This window comes from Cupressus sempervirens, chromosome 1 (genome assembly GCF_028749045.1).
Source record: "Cupressus sempervirens isolate cs-2001-9-10 chromosome 1, ASM2874904v1, whole genome shotgun sequence".
Taxonomy (NCBI): Eukaryota; Viridiplantae; Streptophyta; class Pinopsida; order Cupressales; family Cupressaceae; genus Cupressus; species Cupressus sempervirens.
The window spans coordinates 552,126,197-552,142,088 of NC_143118.1; the positions used below are offsets into that span (position 1 = coordinate 552,126,197).

General features: G+C 35.8%; 1 protein-coding gene across 3 annotated transcripts in view; it reads left to right on the plus strand.

Moving 5' to 3' along the window:
- Positions 1–5,620, plus strand: part of LOC149578637 (NADH-ubiquinone oxidoreductase) — a 30,535-nt gene extending 24,915 nt beyond the window's left edge. Inside the window, exon 3 of one of the 3 annotated variants that reach the window (XR_016364664.1) lies at positions 4,263–4,654. The gene's annotated coding sequence lies outside the window, so the exon portion shown is untranslated. Of the gene's footprint in view, positions 1–4,262 lie in introns of all 3 variants that reach the window. The other 2 variants (XM_089830558.1, XM_089830567.1) reach the window with 2 other exon arrangements.
- Positions 5,621–15,892: the final 10,272 nt, after the last annotated feature.

Below are 15,892 nucleotides of genomic sequence, written 5' to 3' on the forward strand. Positions count from 1 at the left end.
TATGTCCACACCCATGGAAACAAACTTGCATAAGTTAAAAGGCGTAGCAGCAGAATCCAGATTTGCAGATCCTACCCTTTATAGACAGATTATCAAATCTTTGATGTACTTGGTTAACACTCAACTTGACATATGTTATGCAATGAATGCTTTGAGCCAATTTATGTGTGAACCACGAGAGTTACACCTTGTTTCTGCTAAACATATATTGAGGCACCTTCAGGGTACTATTGGATATGGTCTCAAATACGGAAAAGTTAACTTAGATCTACATGGTTACTCAGATTCTGACTGGGTTGGAAGTGTAACTGATCGAAACAATACCTCAGGATGTTGCTTCAGTTTGGGATCATCCATGATTTCTTGGATAAAAGGAAATAGTCTTCAGTGGCATAGAGTTCTATAGAAGCAGAATACTTTGCAGCCTCTATGGGAGCTAGAGAAGCAGTATGGCTCAGAGAGTTGATTGTGGGAGTATTTGGTGAACCCCTGAAGCCTACCACTAGATACTGCGACAATCAAAGTTGTATCAAGCTCTTAGTGAATCCTGTTTTCCATGATTGATCCAAGCATATAGAGATTACTTATCACTACATGAGGGATATGGTTGAAAGGAATGCAATCCAATTGGAGTATATTAGTACAAGTGATCAAACAACATATATTCTCACCAAGCTTCTCTCTAGAGTTAAAGTGGAGGACTTGAAAAAGAAACTTGGTATGGTTGAAACGTAATTTATTGAGAGTAAGTCTCAAAATTGTTTTATTTGTTCTAGTGTATATATTTTAAAAGATGTTTAATGTGTTAACTCTTTTGTCATATATGTGACTATGACTTTATGGGCCCCCTGTGTACATTATTGAAAGGTGACGATCTTTCTGATAATGTACATTTGTATTCAACATTGTAAGGTGACGACTTTACAATGTTCACTATCATGACGAATATCATGCTGACTTGGTATTTATGGAAATGTCTTGATAGATAATATCTCTTGGACTATTGATAGATATCATGCTGACTTGATATTGGTTGTGTATCAATATGCTCTTTATGAGATAATCATGGTGGATATTATGTGACGTAATATCAATGGACAAGCCATGATATGTTATGGTAGACATCATGTGATGTGATGTCAATGCACGTCCCATAACAAGGATATACAAATGTCATCTGACCTGATGTTCTGTATACTCCTTGATATCACGAGTTAGGTGATATCTAAATCAGTTCACACTTAGTTACCTTCCCTAGCTAAGAGGGAGTGTTAAGATATGGCAGCATTGGTCAGAATTCAAGGATAGACTTGACAACTGTATGGATATGTGTGTGCATGTATGTATACCAGTTCACCATGTAAATTGATAGACATACATTCACACACATGTACATAGACATAAACATTATTCTTGCCACAAATCTCATTGAGATCATCCTTACATTAATCTGGTAAGTCTAAGTATGAGAATTTGAGCAATTGGATTGTATCCTTCTCTTAGATCGGATTGCAAATCCCTGATCACTGTTGATTTTGTGTGCTTCAGAATAGATCGATTAAATGAAGACTATATAGGATCGAGTTAATGACCCTCGTCATTATGATCGGAGGCCTTGTTACAATATGTTTAACATATAAGATAACCGATAATCATTGGTTTGTTTGCTATTTGATAGACCTGGCAACTGTATGCATATGTGTGTGCATCTATGAATACCAGTTCACCACGTGAACTGATATACATACATTCACACACATGTACATAGACATAAACATTATTCTTGCCTTAAATCTCATTGAGATCATCCTTACATTAATCTGGTAAATCTATGTATGAGAATCTGAGCAATTGGATTGTAAATCCTTGATCATTGTTGATTTTGTGTGCTTCAGAATAGATTGATTAAATGAAGACTATATAAGATCGAGTTAATGATCCCCTTCATTATAATCGGAGGCCTTATTACAATATGTTTAGCATATAAGATAACCAATAATCATTGGTTTGTTTGCTATCGGTTAATGTGTAATAAAACCTGATCATCATCGGGCTTGTTTGATAAATTAGCCTCATCTACGCGTCTCTTCAAACAATCACTTACTTGAATAGACATGACTGTTCCTTTTGTATGCCTCCCGATGGATATTTATTGTCATCAAAATTGATAAATGGTTCTATCTCTGTAGATTGTTGAAGCAGATAGGGCATCAAGAATAAATACTTTCAGAGTTAACTTATGGATTTGAATACTCATTTGATTCATTTACTTTCTGATTTATAATTAATTGCAAACAACACATCCAGATTAGTGGTCTGAAAATCAGAAATAACCCATAACAGTAACAGTAACATTTATATACTTGAATCTAAATGTCTATGTATCCATCAGTGTGGTCCCGTCCTTGGGCCTAGGCTTGAGGGTCGATTGAAGCACACTATCGCAGCTCCGCTACTATCTCCCACATGGATCAATTGTTTAAGCGAACTAAAAGGGATCCCTAATCATAAGAGGTGAGAGTTAGACATGATGGAGAAGGGTGGACAAACCTCACTAGGTACACCACCTCATGAGAATGGTTGAGGACCACTTTAGGCCAAATAGGATAAGGTCCCTGTTGTTGGGCCTAGGGTACAGGATGCTTGGGGCAGCTCATTGTCTTTTCCATTACAACTCTCTTTATGGGTGAGCTCCCACCTAATTATTGAGATTTGTTGTGTGTATATATATATTCCACCCCTATAATTGGATGTAATTCATGATTTATATCTACATTGTTATCTAATCTAGTTGCAGGTTTCCGAAACAGGCTTATCTCATCTTATTTTGGAGTCAGGATTGTATCTCTAACTATATTTTGCTCTTGGAAAAAATAAGGTAATCCAAGAAAGGGACATTACAATTCTCTTTAGCAGAATGTATACATGACATATAGCATTTAAGCTCAGATACCGGTGCTCTCTGGTTTTTTGCTGGGGGCTGGTGCGGGTGGGTGCATGGATGTGTCCTGGTTCTGCATGGGTGTGCCTAGGAAGCACATCTTGGGATTGTGGGTGCTCTCGGGATGCACTGAAGAGCATCCAGAGAGCACTCACAGTCTCAGTATGTGCTTCCTAGGAGCACTATGAGAGCATCCGGGCACATCCAGACAACACCTGCACATACAAAGGCCTTTTGGACGCCCAAAGTCACTTAAGTGACTATTTTGCATTGTTTAATTCCTTTTTTGCTCCTTTTTATTTCAATTTGTATATTTGTCACTTTGTGTTTGTGAAGTTTGAAGTTTAATAATCAACGGTGAAGTATCATGCGATGAAATGGTTTTTTTAATTTCTTGCATTTCGTTGCATATATATATATATATATATCCCGCATCAAAACCAGAATTGGTAACTTAGCATTTAAGTATTAGTTACATTTTTATGTATTTTTCATTTCTCACACTTCAAGTTGTATGTCATGGATATATTGGCATGATCTTTTTGAGTGGTTTCATATCTCTAGAAGTTATAATGTAAATTCTAGGTTTTAGAAGATTTATTAAGTTTCAGACAGTCAAATTTCTGTTTTTGACAGCTCCTATCAGCATTCTCTCATTCTCTATTTCATTTTCTTTATCTTCCCTGAACTCTAGACCTATCCATCTCCTTGTAACTCTTCTTCTGACTCCTCTCTCTACCTCTTTTTATCTCTCTCTTCTCTCTCTCCAAAGATCTAGACCTATCTCTCTACATCTCTGTCACCCCCAAAGTCTGAGGAGGGATGCGATCTCAACCTTGTTTTGGTGTTGCCCACAAAGGCCCATCAAACTATAAGTTTGAGCAATAGGCCAATGATGAATCATGATCATAAATATTTAATTTATACACATCCCTTGTTGCAAATCTCTGCATATTCATAGTCAAGGCATAATCATGACCTCCGCATTGACCCCAAACCTCCACCCACCATGTTTATTGTTTATGCAATCATTTCCATGTTTTTTTGGCTTATTAATAATTAGTTTTATAGCTTTAAAATTCACTTAGTATGCCAAAATATCATCTACAGTTCTTAATACTTATTGTTAGTTTGCATTTTGCTCCTAAAGTTGAAAGCTCTGTCCACCATTGTTAATGTTCAAATTTCAAATTTTGAATGCAATCATTTTCATGTTATAAATGTTTTGTAGTGTAATCTTTACATAGTGTGGTCCGGTTTCATTTACAATTCTTACACATCTTTTTATAACTAATTTTTCAAGTACTGTATGTATTTGCAGAACCGTCCCGCCTCTTGCCGCCATCCTTCCGCTGTCCTTAAACTTATGCCCTTGGTCCCCCATCCCCATATTGCCATGTTGAGAAACTCGATGGAACACTATAATAATACTACAAAGTATTTGTGTGGATTATATATTTCAAATTGTTATAAAATGAACATATCATATTAAAATATTAAATTAAGATGCATGGGATGGTGCAATATCTCTGCAACATACTTGGATGTATCAATTGTGATCTGTTTAGCTGGAATTACATCTATTATATAATATGTATATCTGCACTATACAAACCCAGCACAATCTGTATACAACGTATTTAGAAAATGCGTATCTTTAATGTAATGTAATGTATATGCACTGTAGATGTGTGCAGATACAAATTTCGCAAACGCTTGTTTTTCAGTTTTTGAATCCTTTGGAAAAAAATCCCTGATTTGCTGCAATGTAAAAAAAATGCACCATACTTTGTTCTGGGTCTGTCTGGAATGAACCTCAGTGATTTCACTATTTTCATTGCAATACCTCAGCTACACGGAACTAGAATCCAATTGGGGTTTGGGTAGGACCCAGATCTAGGGCTTCTGGTTGATGAATTGGTAACATCGCTTAAATCATCTCTAAAGCACATTGCTTCATCTCCAAGCAAGCCTATGGACATGTTTTTCCTAAACATAGATATTACACTGCTTAGATGCAAACCACCTTTTGGCATTTGCATGCCTATCAACTGAACTTAGGATTATTTGTAAGTCCGAATGATAAGACGCTCCCTTGAAATGGCTGGCATCAATAAGTTTTGAATATCACGGTGTCTATATTTTAATTTTTAGTATTGAACAACATTCTACTTGATGGACCTGCTATACAAATATTATTGAACAAGACTGTTGAATCATCAACAAGGCTTTGCATAAAATATAAAAAAATGCTCTGTTGTGTTGTTTTGTTCTTGAGATGTCCTTGTGCATCTAATTGTGTGGTCTTTTTAATAACTAAAGTTTACACGCATAAGTGTGTGATCAGATGTTTTGTTGGTTGGTTGTATGATGTATTCTACGCAGGAGATCGTTGTATGGAAATACCAGAGGACAGCAGGGTTAGTGTGCTACTGTTTTCTAAGTTCTTTCACTCAGAAAAATCACTGATGGCTACAATTTAGAAATGGGATAATAATAACTCAGTTTCTCTTGTGCGAAGTGTATTATATTCCATTTGATTTTTACCTAAGTCCAGGTCTTTAACTTTTGTGGCCTTTAATGTGATCATATTTTATAATAACCAGTCCTCAGAGATAACCTATCAAACATGTGAATTTTGCAAATGAGGAAAATTAATAGAATCTTAAATTATGTGATTGTGAATGGTTAAAAACTTTAATTACCTCTGTTCTTTGAGGCCACTAAATAGTGGGAGTTCATTGTAAAAGTGCATTGCTTTTAATGGAAAAAGTAAAGCTAGCTCCCTTGCATGCGGAAAACATTTGAATTAAGAAAATTGCTTCTCTGTGACTTCATTTTGAACTTTGCTCAGTCATTAGTTACGAAATATACCAAACTGTATAGAATGGGATTTTTTTTCACACGATAAAATATATATTTGCTTGGATATATTGGATATATATAGGCTTCTGTGGCTCAAATTGCATAACTGTATGCTTGGTAATCAAGAGAATTGTTATCAATGACCAGTGATTTTAGAGCATTTTTTAGTATGGTACATTTTTAGCTATCTAGTATATTTGAGAATGCATCAAAATCAAATTGTTTTGCACAATCAACAACGATTTTCAAGTCTACCATGATCGAGAAGGGGATAAAACATTATATATTAAGATTGTGATTTCTATGGACCCATTTTTTTGAATTCCATCTTCCCAGCCATAACTGTTCTGTGCATATTCTGTTTTATGTTAGATGGTAATGGTTGGCTTAAGACTATTGTTAGATTCGGAGGCAAGGATAATAGTATTGCTGGATTGTGTACCATCTCATCTGTCATACAATTGAAGCTAGTATGGTTGGCCAAAAAACATAATTTAGAAAAACATAATTTAGAGCAGGTTAAGTTTGCTGCGTTTTCTTTGACTCCAGTCATGAGAAATTAATCTGTTCCAGTCATGAGAAATGGAAGTGTACAATAGTATTTATATTTTTAGCACATTGTCATGACATTCTTAGAATATTTTTGGCATAATTATATTGCATTCTTTGTGTAAATTGTTGTGTTGAGCAGCTTCATACTATTGTTATATCTAACCTAGGACACTATAGACTTTTCTCACTGGGTGACTCCCAGAAAGTTTAGGAATGTTTAGCAGAAAAGCAAGGGTCTATTGACCTATTGCAGTTAGGCTGAGGTCTCTTTGGCCTGAGAGGAATATGTTGGGCTTCTATGCATGCCAATGAGAGCATTTCTCTGATGAGAAGTGATTGCTGCATGGACAGTGGACCCCCCAGGGACACAATTCTATTCATTTTGTATGTACCACAAGATAAAAGAGATTTTTTCACTATTTCTTGCCACTGTTCCTTGGTGACATGTTGGGCTGAAAAAGGCTGAACCTGCGGTGGGGATGTCCTGGTGATGCAGGTTGAGACCAAGTCCTGCTATCCTTCTAGGGCTCTGCCAGAAGGGGAGGCTGTCCCCAGTATACATCATTATTTTTGTAGGAGACATGCAGAGTGAAAACAATGGAGAAAATATTAATGCTACCTGATTTCCACAATCCATGCTGACTTTTTTGATTAATTTTTGAATTTGATTGTTTAGAAATTTTTAGTCATCAACATTTCAAATCACACTCCATGTTAAATAGAGTGACAATAGTCAACTTCTTCAATTGTGCATCCCTCATATTTGGCCCCATACCATGTATATTATACAACTGCTTCCCAGTAACTTTTACGCTAACATAAGAATAGGAAATAAAAATTAAAATATTTGACTTAATGGTAGTTTATTATTTCAGTCAACTAGATGTAAAAATTGTAAGTTTTATAGGATCATTTTCTGCAAATATAACACCTATTTAATTCTGTGTTCCAAATGCAAACTTGAATGTGATATAAATATGACAAGAGGAGACATGTCTATATATGGTAAATTGATGCAGGAGCATTAAAAATAAAAAATAAAAAATAAAAAAATCTGGAGGAGAGAGAAACTGACAAAAATTAGAGGAGAAATAATAAAAAATAAAAAAAGGAGAAAAAAAAGAATTTCTATTTTCGAGGTGCATAGGTGGCGTAATAGAAAAAATAAAATAAAAATGGTTGTTATTCCATTTATCGAAGTGTGTAAGTGGAATTCTAGAAAGTTGTGGATATTGTGTAGGTGGAATCTTGAAGGTTGTGGATATTGTGTAGGTGGAATTCTATAAGGTTGTGGATAAATCATGCATTGGGTGGTAAGTGCCTATTTAAGCAAGGCATATGAGCATTTCTAATCAAGCTTTGGAAGGAAAAGCTTCAAGGTGTGAAAGTTTGGAAGTAGAAGCTGGAAGGTGTGAAGGCTTCAAGGTGTGGAAGCTTCAAGGTGTGATCTCTTCTTTGTAGAAGCTTGGGGAGAAGGAGGAAGCTAAAAGGTGAGTTTTCCTGAGTATGTGGACAGAGCGCCGAATGTAAGGCAGTTTACAGCAGGATTGTGGTGGAGTTGCAAGTTTGTGAGAAGAGCTAGTGGCTGCGGTTTAGAAACAAGAAGGTTGCTTGGTGGCTGGTGAGCACAAGTTGAAATCTTGGAAGTTTCTACCAGAGTGTGGATCTGGACTAACTTGGGTTTGGATTGGATCTTGAGGGATTAATTGCTATTGTATTTGGACGTAACCAGGAAGGCCTTATAGCCCAGCACATTGCATGTAACATTTATTTTATGAATAAAGAGTTGTGATTTGATCTTGAGTTGGTAAGCGTAGTGTGGCCCTTCATCAAGTGGTATCAGAGTGGGAGATCTCGAGTGTACAAGCAGATTGCCGAAGTGTGAGGCAGTTTGTACCAGGACCTTGGTTGGGCGAAGTTTATCAGAGTGGGAGTTCCTGAGTGTGTAGACAGATCGCCAAAGCTGAGACAGTTTGCACCAAGACTTGGGTTGGAGAGGTAGATCTGAGTTGGTCTTTATCTAAGGGCTTGCAGATGGATGTGAAGATGGAAGACTGATCTTGTTGAGGTATGATCGTAGAGAGTTTGTGGATTGCAGATCCGTTGTCCTAGACTTGTGATGTGGTTCTTGATTGTTCATGCGAGGTGGTAGGTTGCGATTTGACTTGCAAACAATTCAAGGTTGTCACAAGGAGCGTGGGAAGGATTTGTTGCAGAGGGTTTACGAAGATCTTAGGAGATGGCCCTGAGAGGATTGGACCCTAAGATGATTGTGAATATCCATGATATAGTGGAGAGGAATTTTTCTAAAATGTTTGCTCGATTGGAAGCTAGTTGGGCTGATCGAACTAAGGAGGAGGTTGCTCTAGATCAAGATAAGGACAAGATGAGGAAGACATTTCATAGATGGAGCTGGAGTCTACCGATCCGAAAGAAAGTTGTTTGGCTGATTAAGAGACTTATTCGAGAGAGAAGATGGCATCGCAAGGTTGAGGTGGAAGAAGTTGGTTTTGTTGATCAGATTGTGCAGTCTGGTATAGAACTTGCAAAGCAGTCGGAGGTTGTTCTTGAAGATATTCCTAACCTTGATGATGTTGGGATGGAGATTGGTTTTCATGATCAGTTGGTTGAGTCTGACATGGAGATTGTGAAGCACTCGGTTGTGGATGATCCGGTTGCTATTGGTGGTGACTTGTATGTTGCAGAGCATCTTGTTGTGAGCAATGAGACTGTTGGTGTTGTGAGTTTGGCATATGTTGTTGAGGAGTTACATATTGCTACTGATATGGAGTTTGTTGTTGCTAGTGTGGATTCACTAGTTGCTGATGTGGATGAGGGTTTTCTGTTGAAGCATTATGTTCAATTTGTTCCTTGGAGTGAGCATGTTGATTGGATGGTTGAGATTTTGGTGTTTAACAAAGTGATGCATATGTGGAAGATTTGCATGTTGGTTTTCTTGTCCCTGTTAAGGTGGAAACCTTTGGTGAAAATGAAGATTATTGTAGATCTTTCTTTTTGGCATCAAAGTGTGGGACACTTTTCTATCTATTGAGGGAGTATGATGCAGGAGCATTAAAAAAAGAAAAAAAAGAATTTTTTTTTTTCTGGAGGAAAGAAAGTGACGAAAATTAGAGGAGAAATAATAAAAAATAAAAAAATGAAAAAAAAAAGAGAAAAGAAGGAATTTCTATTTTCGAGGTGCATAGGTGGCGTAATAGAAAAAATAAAATAAAAATGATTGTCATTCCATTTATCGAGGTGTCTGTGGAATTTTAGAAGGTTGTGGATAAATCATGCATTGGGTGGTAAGTGCCTATTTAAACAAGGTATATGAGCATTTCTAATCAAACTTTGGAAGGAAAAACTTCAAGGTGTGAAAGTTTTGGAAGTAGAAGCTAGAAGGTGTGAAGGCTCAAGGTGTGGAAGCTTCAAGGTGTGATCTCTTCTTTGTAGAAGCTTGGGGAGAAGGAGGAAGCTAAAGGGTGAGTTTCCCTAAGTATGTGGACAGAGCGTCGAATGTGAGGCAGTTTACAACAGGATTGTGGTGGAGTTGCGAATTTGTGAGAAGAGCTAGTGGCAGTGGTTTAGAAACAAGGAGGTTGTTTGGTGGCTTGCGAGCGCAAGTTGAAATCTTGGAGGTTTCTACCAGAGTGTGGATCTAGACTGGCTTGGGTTTGGATTGGATCTCGAGGGATTAATTGCTATTGTATTTGACCGTAATCGGGAAGGCCTTATAGCCCGACACATTGCATGTAACAGTTATTTTATGAATGAAGAGTTGTGATTTAATCTTGAGTTGGTAAGGGTAGTGTGGGCCTTCATCATAAATCATCATTAGACTATATATATATATATATATATATATATATATATATATATATATATATATATATATGAGAGTTTGTGTAATTGATGATTCACGAATGACCATAGAAAGATTATCTCTAGGTCCATTCAATCCGATTGAAGCTACAACATTAACACTCCCTCTTAGCTAGGGAGGATTGTTATAGAACACATTATGCCAATCAAGTATATAGAGAGATATCATCTCAACATGATATTCTTGGAATGACATATTTAAGGATGTCAACATATATCCATCAACTTAGATGTTATCTTTCAATATCATCTGAAGTATGATTCAACAAGAAATATCACACTTATATTCTCTTGGTTGTGAACTGACATTATGTTCATGATGCCTACGAAAAGAATATGTTATATCTTAGAAGGATATGAGTTATATGATTTCTGACACACTTCGGGACAACAACTGAATGTAGTCTACCAGATAACAAGTAATCAGAATGTCATGATCTCCATCATGACAAGTATCATGATCTTCGTCACTCCGGAACATCTACTTAATGTAGTCTATCATTATATGTTCGTTATCATGATATATGACACTCCGGGACCACAACTTAATGTAGTCAATCATGATAATAGGTCAAGCCATTGTTAAGATTGTCACTTTACAATAGCAACCTCACAAAATACATTAATGAAAGATCGTCACCTCTCATGATGTTTTCCAATAGAGTTATGTAGTAACTCACATAATATCCACCATGAACCAAGTCAGAGGTTGGAACAAGGGTTTTCACCTCAAACTTCTCTCATAGAGAGAGAATTTTTTAGAAGGATTTCACCTCGAACTTCTCCCTCTCAAGTTGTAGACTTTTCCTGGTCCAAGGTTGCTTTTGAGGTAATGTCAAACTCCCTCTGAAATTGATATCAACCTTTTGACCCTCTTGTACAAGGTTATCTCCAATGAAGTGTTGGACTCCCTTTGAATCTAATATCGACCTTCTGACCTCCTCGTACAAGGTTGTCTCCGATGAACTGTTAGACTCCCGCTTGATATAGGAGGATACTTCACAATCTCAATCATCAAGGATATCACTTGAAGAGCCTCACTTTATCCAACATGATCATCATATAAAATGAATTTTAGATCAAAACTTCTTTATTATAAAATTGAGTTCTTCACAATATTTTGTAGCATGTATAAAGTGCCAACCTTTTTTTCCTACAAGAACATCTCCAGATACAAAGGAAAAAATCAAGGCAAATAACTCTCTATAGAATTCCAATTAAGCAAGAGAGAGACTACAATAAATAGATAATTTAATACTCAAGGATAAGAATACTTATTTACACAAGTTACTCCCTTTTAAGGGTGGTTCAAGTGGGAACGCAACATTGATTATTATTCCCCCCCATAATGTAAAATTCCTACTCGTATATCGATTGAATGATTTTTGCATCACATCAAATATGGAAAACTTCTTTCCGTTTAATAGATCTCAAAACTTGATAAGTCATGTTTATTGTCCATCACTTAGATCATCTTTATTGCCCAACAAGGTATACATTTCTATGCCAATGCCTTTAACCAAATGTTTCATCAAAGTCCATGACAAATCCTTTGAATGTGTTGATATTACTTTTACTCTTGTTGATTGGTGAATTTCCATAATTAATTATCCTCATTGCCCCAATCGTGACAGTGCTTCGATTTGTTTATCTTCTTCAAAATACAAATATTTGTAAATGTGGAGCTAGTACACTTTCATTGCCATATTGAATGTCATTAGACGAGACTCGCTATCCTCAAGGTCTAATCGATTTCACAACTCTAGTTAAAGCAATGAGATTTCATTTGTATATGGTTCTATTTGTTGACGTGATCTATTGCTCTGACATCGAAACTTCAACCTAATATTTACCATGGGTCTTTAGCTTGTATTCATAATCTCCACACATGCACATCCTGGAAATGGCAATTGTAAGCTTTGTAGTTACCATGTTATAATCTACAATGTATCAACCATAAGACTTATTGATGCTTGGTTTAGATGATGACTTCTCAACATTCAATGTTACACACTAAAGTCTCAGTGAATAATATGACTCAATAGATCTTTTCCAATATAAACATTGGATAAAGGGATAGATGTGATGTTAAATCAGTGTCCAAACATATGATAGATATTGATCCATCAAATAGTTAGATGTAATTATCTCCTTTCCTTCAATATAGGCTATCCACATGTTATATCTCTTGTTGCTTTTTCCAGAAGCAACATAAAAGGTTGTGGTGAATGTTACGAACTTCCTAAACACATCCAATGGCTTGGATATGATTTTGATTTCAAGTGGCAATGTCCAAGATCTTCCCTTTGAATGAGATTCTCAACCGATTGTATTTGCTTTGTATGTCCATGCCGTCTATATCATCTATTCCTGTCGAAAGCAACTCCAGTGCTGTAGACTGAATTCTTCTCTACTATAGATTTTGTTGTATGGATTTGTTAATCGATATGGCTTGGATAAATGATTCACATCTCTGTTGCCATGTACCACCATAATTATAAGAAGCTCTCGATGTCAATTTTATATTCTTCACTTAAAGGAAAGGGTTGGTCTTATTGTGATGTTGAGACTATCTTCATAGTGATCATATTGAGAATATTGGTGTGAATGTCATCAGACTCAAACTTGTATATTACATCTGTACCCCACGTGATGTATTTGTTGTTGAATCTCATCTAAGCTCCTATTCCTTCATTAGATCATGCATTGATATCCTTTCTATTTCGCGGATTACCAAATGTGAAAATGTGTATGATTCGTTATGAGAATAAGAATGGCCTCATATTGAGTTGGAAGTCTTTTAACAAATAATAGAGTTAGAACACCAACAATATTGCATTCTACAACAAAATACCTAGTTGATGAAAATCAAAACAAGCAAAATTCATTGCAACACAAATGAGTCACAACTTCTCTGCAATTATCACATATGAAGCACACAATCTAAATTACCAATCTTGCAAATTTATTGTGCGTTGACTCAAGCACACAAATCTTGTATATGATAAACATGAACTCTCTTGTGAGCCAGACCAAGCACAAAAACTCTGACAAACTATCTATGATAAATACAAATTCTCCTATAAACTGAGAATATAAAAAACTAAAGCACGACCTCCTATAAAATGCACAACTTCTTACACATGACCGTCTTGCGATACACAGGCAAACACGACCCGACAATCATAAAAATTGTCCACACCCTAAGCAAGTGGTATGGAAGATGATCCAACGTATTCTTGAACCATAACACACAAGATAAAGAAGAATAATTGTTTTCTCCTCTTTTCTCACCATAAAGACAAAATTTGCATCATCTTCCATTGTGCACTACGTACTATCTTCCCTCTTTCATCTTGTTGCTAGAGAATAAGATAAAGTTGTATGTAGTGTTATTTTAATTTTTTGATGCTATGATATCCACTTCGATTCTGACCACACTACTACTACGTTGGACTTCAATTCTTAGAAAAGAGGAGATATTGTGATTGAATAACATTGCTATAAGAAATCGTTCTCTATCCAAGAATCATTTTACTAATATTTGCTAAGTAGTGATATTCAATGGATATCAAAGGTTACATATTAATATGTTCATTTCTTATATTTTGTAGCTATCTTGTCGTCTTCAATATGTCATTCTTCTATAATTTTTCACCTCTGTTCATTTGTTTGAAGATATTGACTAACAGTCTTTGATACAATGATCACCTTCTTTCCACATTGCATGGATAAAGATTAAATGTCTTATCAAATTATTAATTTTTGGTGGTCTCTATCCTATATTTCCCTGTCATAGGATGATCTTATCGTTCCTTTCTTAATGTCCAACGACATCTTTCCTATTTGATATATTTTGTTACCGTTATATCATTTGCAATTCCTTTCATCTCGGTTGACTAGAGAAGAAGATGTGAACATCAAGTAATGTGTTTGTTTTATCCTTCAACCATGATTTCTGTTTAGTACTTCTTATCAATTCACGGTTACTTCTCATAGTCTATGAAAGTATTTATATTTCCTTTCTATTCATTTGCAACCTTCCTTTGATACCATATGAAGTTTTATAGGATCTTTTTCTCCACATATAATAACACTTGTTCCAAATGCAGATTTGGAAGTCATATTAATATGAAAAGAGGAGACATGTCTATGTCTATATATGGTAAATCATCATTGGACAATATTAAGAGTTTGTGCAATTGATGATTCACCAATGACCATAGAAGGATTATCTCTAGGTCCATTTAATTCTACTAAAGCTACAACATTAACAAATATCCTAGTTTTATTTAGAAACACTTTGAATTCTTTTCAATGGACTGTACACTATTTTGACATATGTTGTTTATAATAATATGCTAAAAAACTATATAGTATATTGATGCATATCACTATTTTGGATATATGAAAAATAAGTTTCATACATGCTGTAATTTCCCCCAAAATTCTAACCTTCCCATCCTTTCTACTGCGAGTAACAAAACTTGTCTGAATATAGGTTAATCACAAAGATTTATCCAAAAAGCGCTACCAACCCACTATTCCACATTGCCACACTTTCTCTAGGTTGAGGCATCACCAACAATGCTTTAAATGTCTCTTCCCCTGCGCTTTGCAACTCTAAACATTTTGGCTCCTCCAATAGTCTCTCACTGTACTCTGAAATTTGCACTTCCTTTTGGTAAATGTTTATGATCCTCCTTCCTGCATTTCATCAAGAGAAGTCTGAGTAGAAATAGAGGCATTGATGGCCAATTTTCCTTGCGAAGTTTGTATTTTAGGTGGAGACTTCAATAGTATCATTCACACTCAAGATAGGAAGGGGGGAGTTTAGAGAAATTAGTCTTTGCACATTCCACCCCTGCCATTGCTTGCTCATGTCATAAGCTTTCATTAAAATTGGTGCCCCAAATTATAAATAGTTGCAATAGTTAATTAAATCTATAGTAGAGTTGAGGTCATCATCCACTTCAAGCATAGGGCTGTGGTGTTAAACACCTTCACATTTGCCCCTTGAAAGCTATCTAGTGATCCTAAATTGTTAAGCTCAACTTTGCCTCCATCTTTGATGCAATATATATAGTCTTGAGACATCTTAATGCTTGCACCACCCTCTCAAATGTATGAATGAACGAATGAAAGATTTTAATGACAAGAATGAGACTAAATAGTGGGACTCACTAAGCAATTTTCATATTCCTTTCCTTTTCCAATCTTTTTGTTATGGATCTTAACCAAAAAACTAGCTGTTTGGTTGATCTTGTGTAATTTCCCCTTCTTCGCGCTAGCATTAATGGTGCCTAGTTGGTTTATCTTCCCATTCGAATGGGCTAACGACATATAATTTAGGATGCCAACTAGTCACAGGTGTTTGGTTTCAGTTGAGGAGATTTTTAAATGAGAAATTCTAAGGTTAAAGTTACTTTATTTTATTAAGTGAAGTATAAAGTACTTTATTGATTAAAGTCACTTCAGAACAAAATTGCTTGAGTGACTAGAAGACAAAACTGTCTTTATCCCACATTGTTAAGAGATTTGTTCTTCCCACACTCTGAGGTGATAAAGGGAAGGTTTTTCATTGGGATTAACACAATGAATATGATAAATATAAAAGAATGTTTCAGGCAGTTGCTTTAATGTGACTGGGCA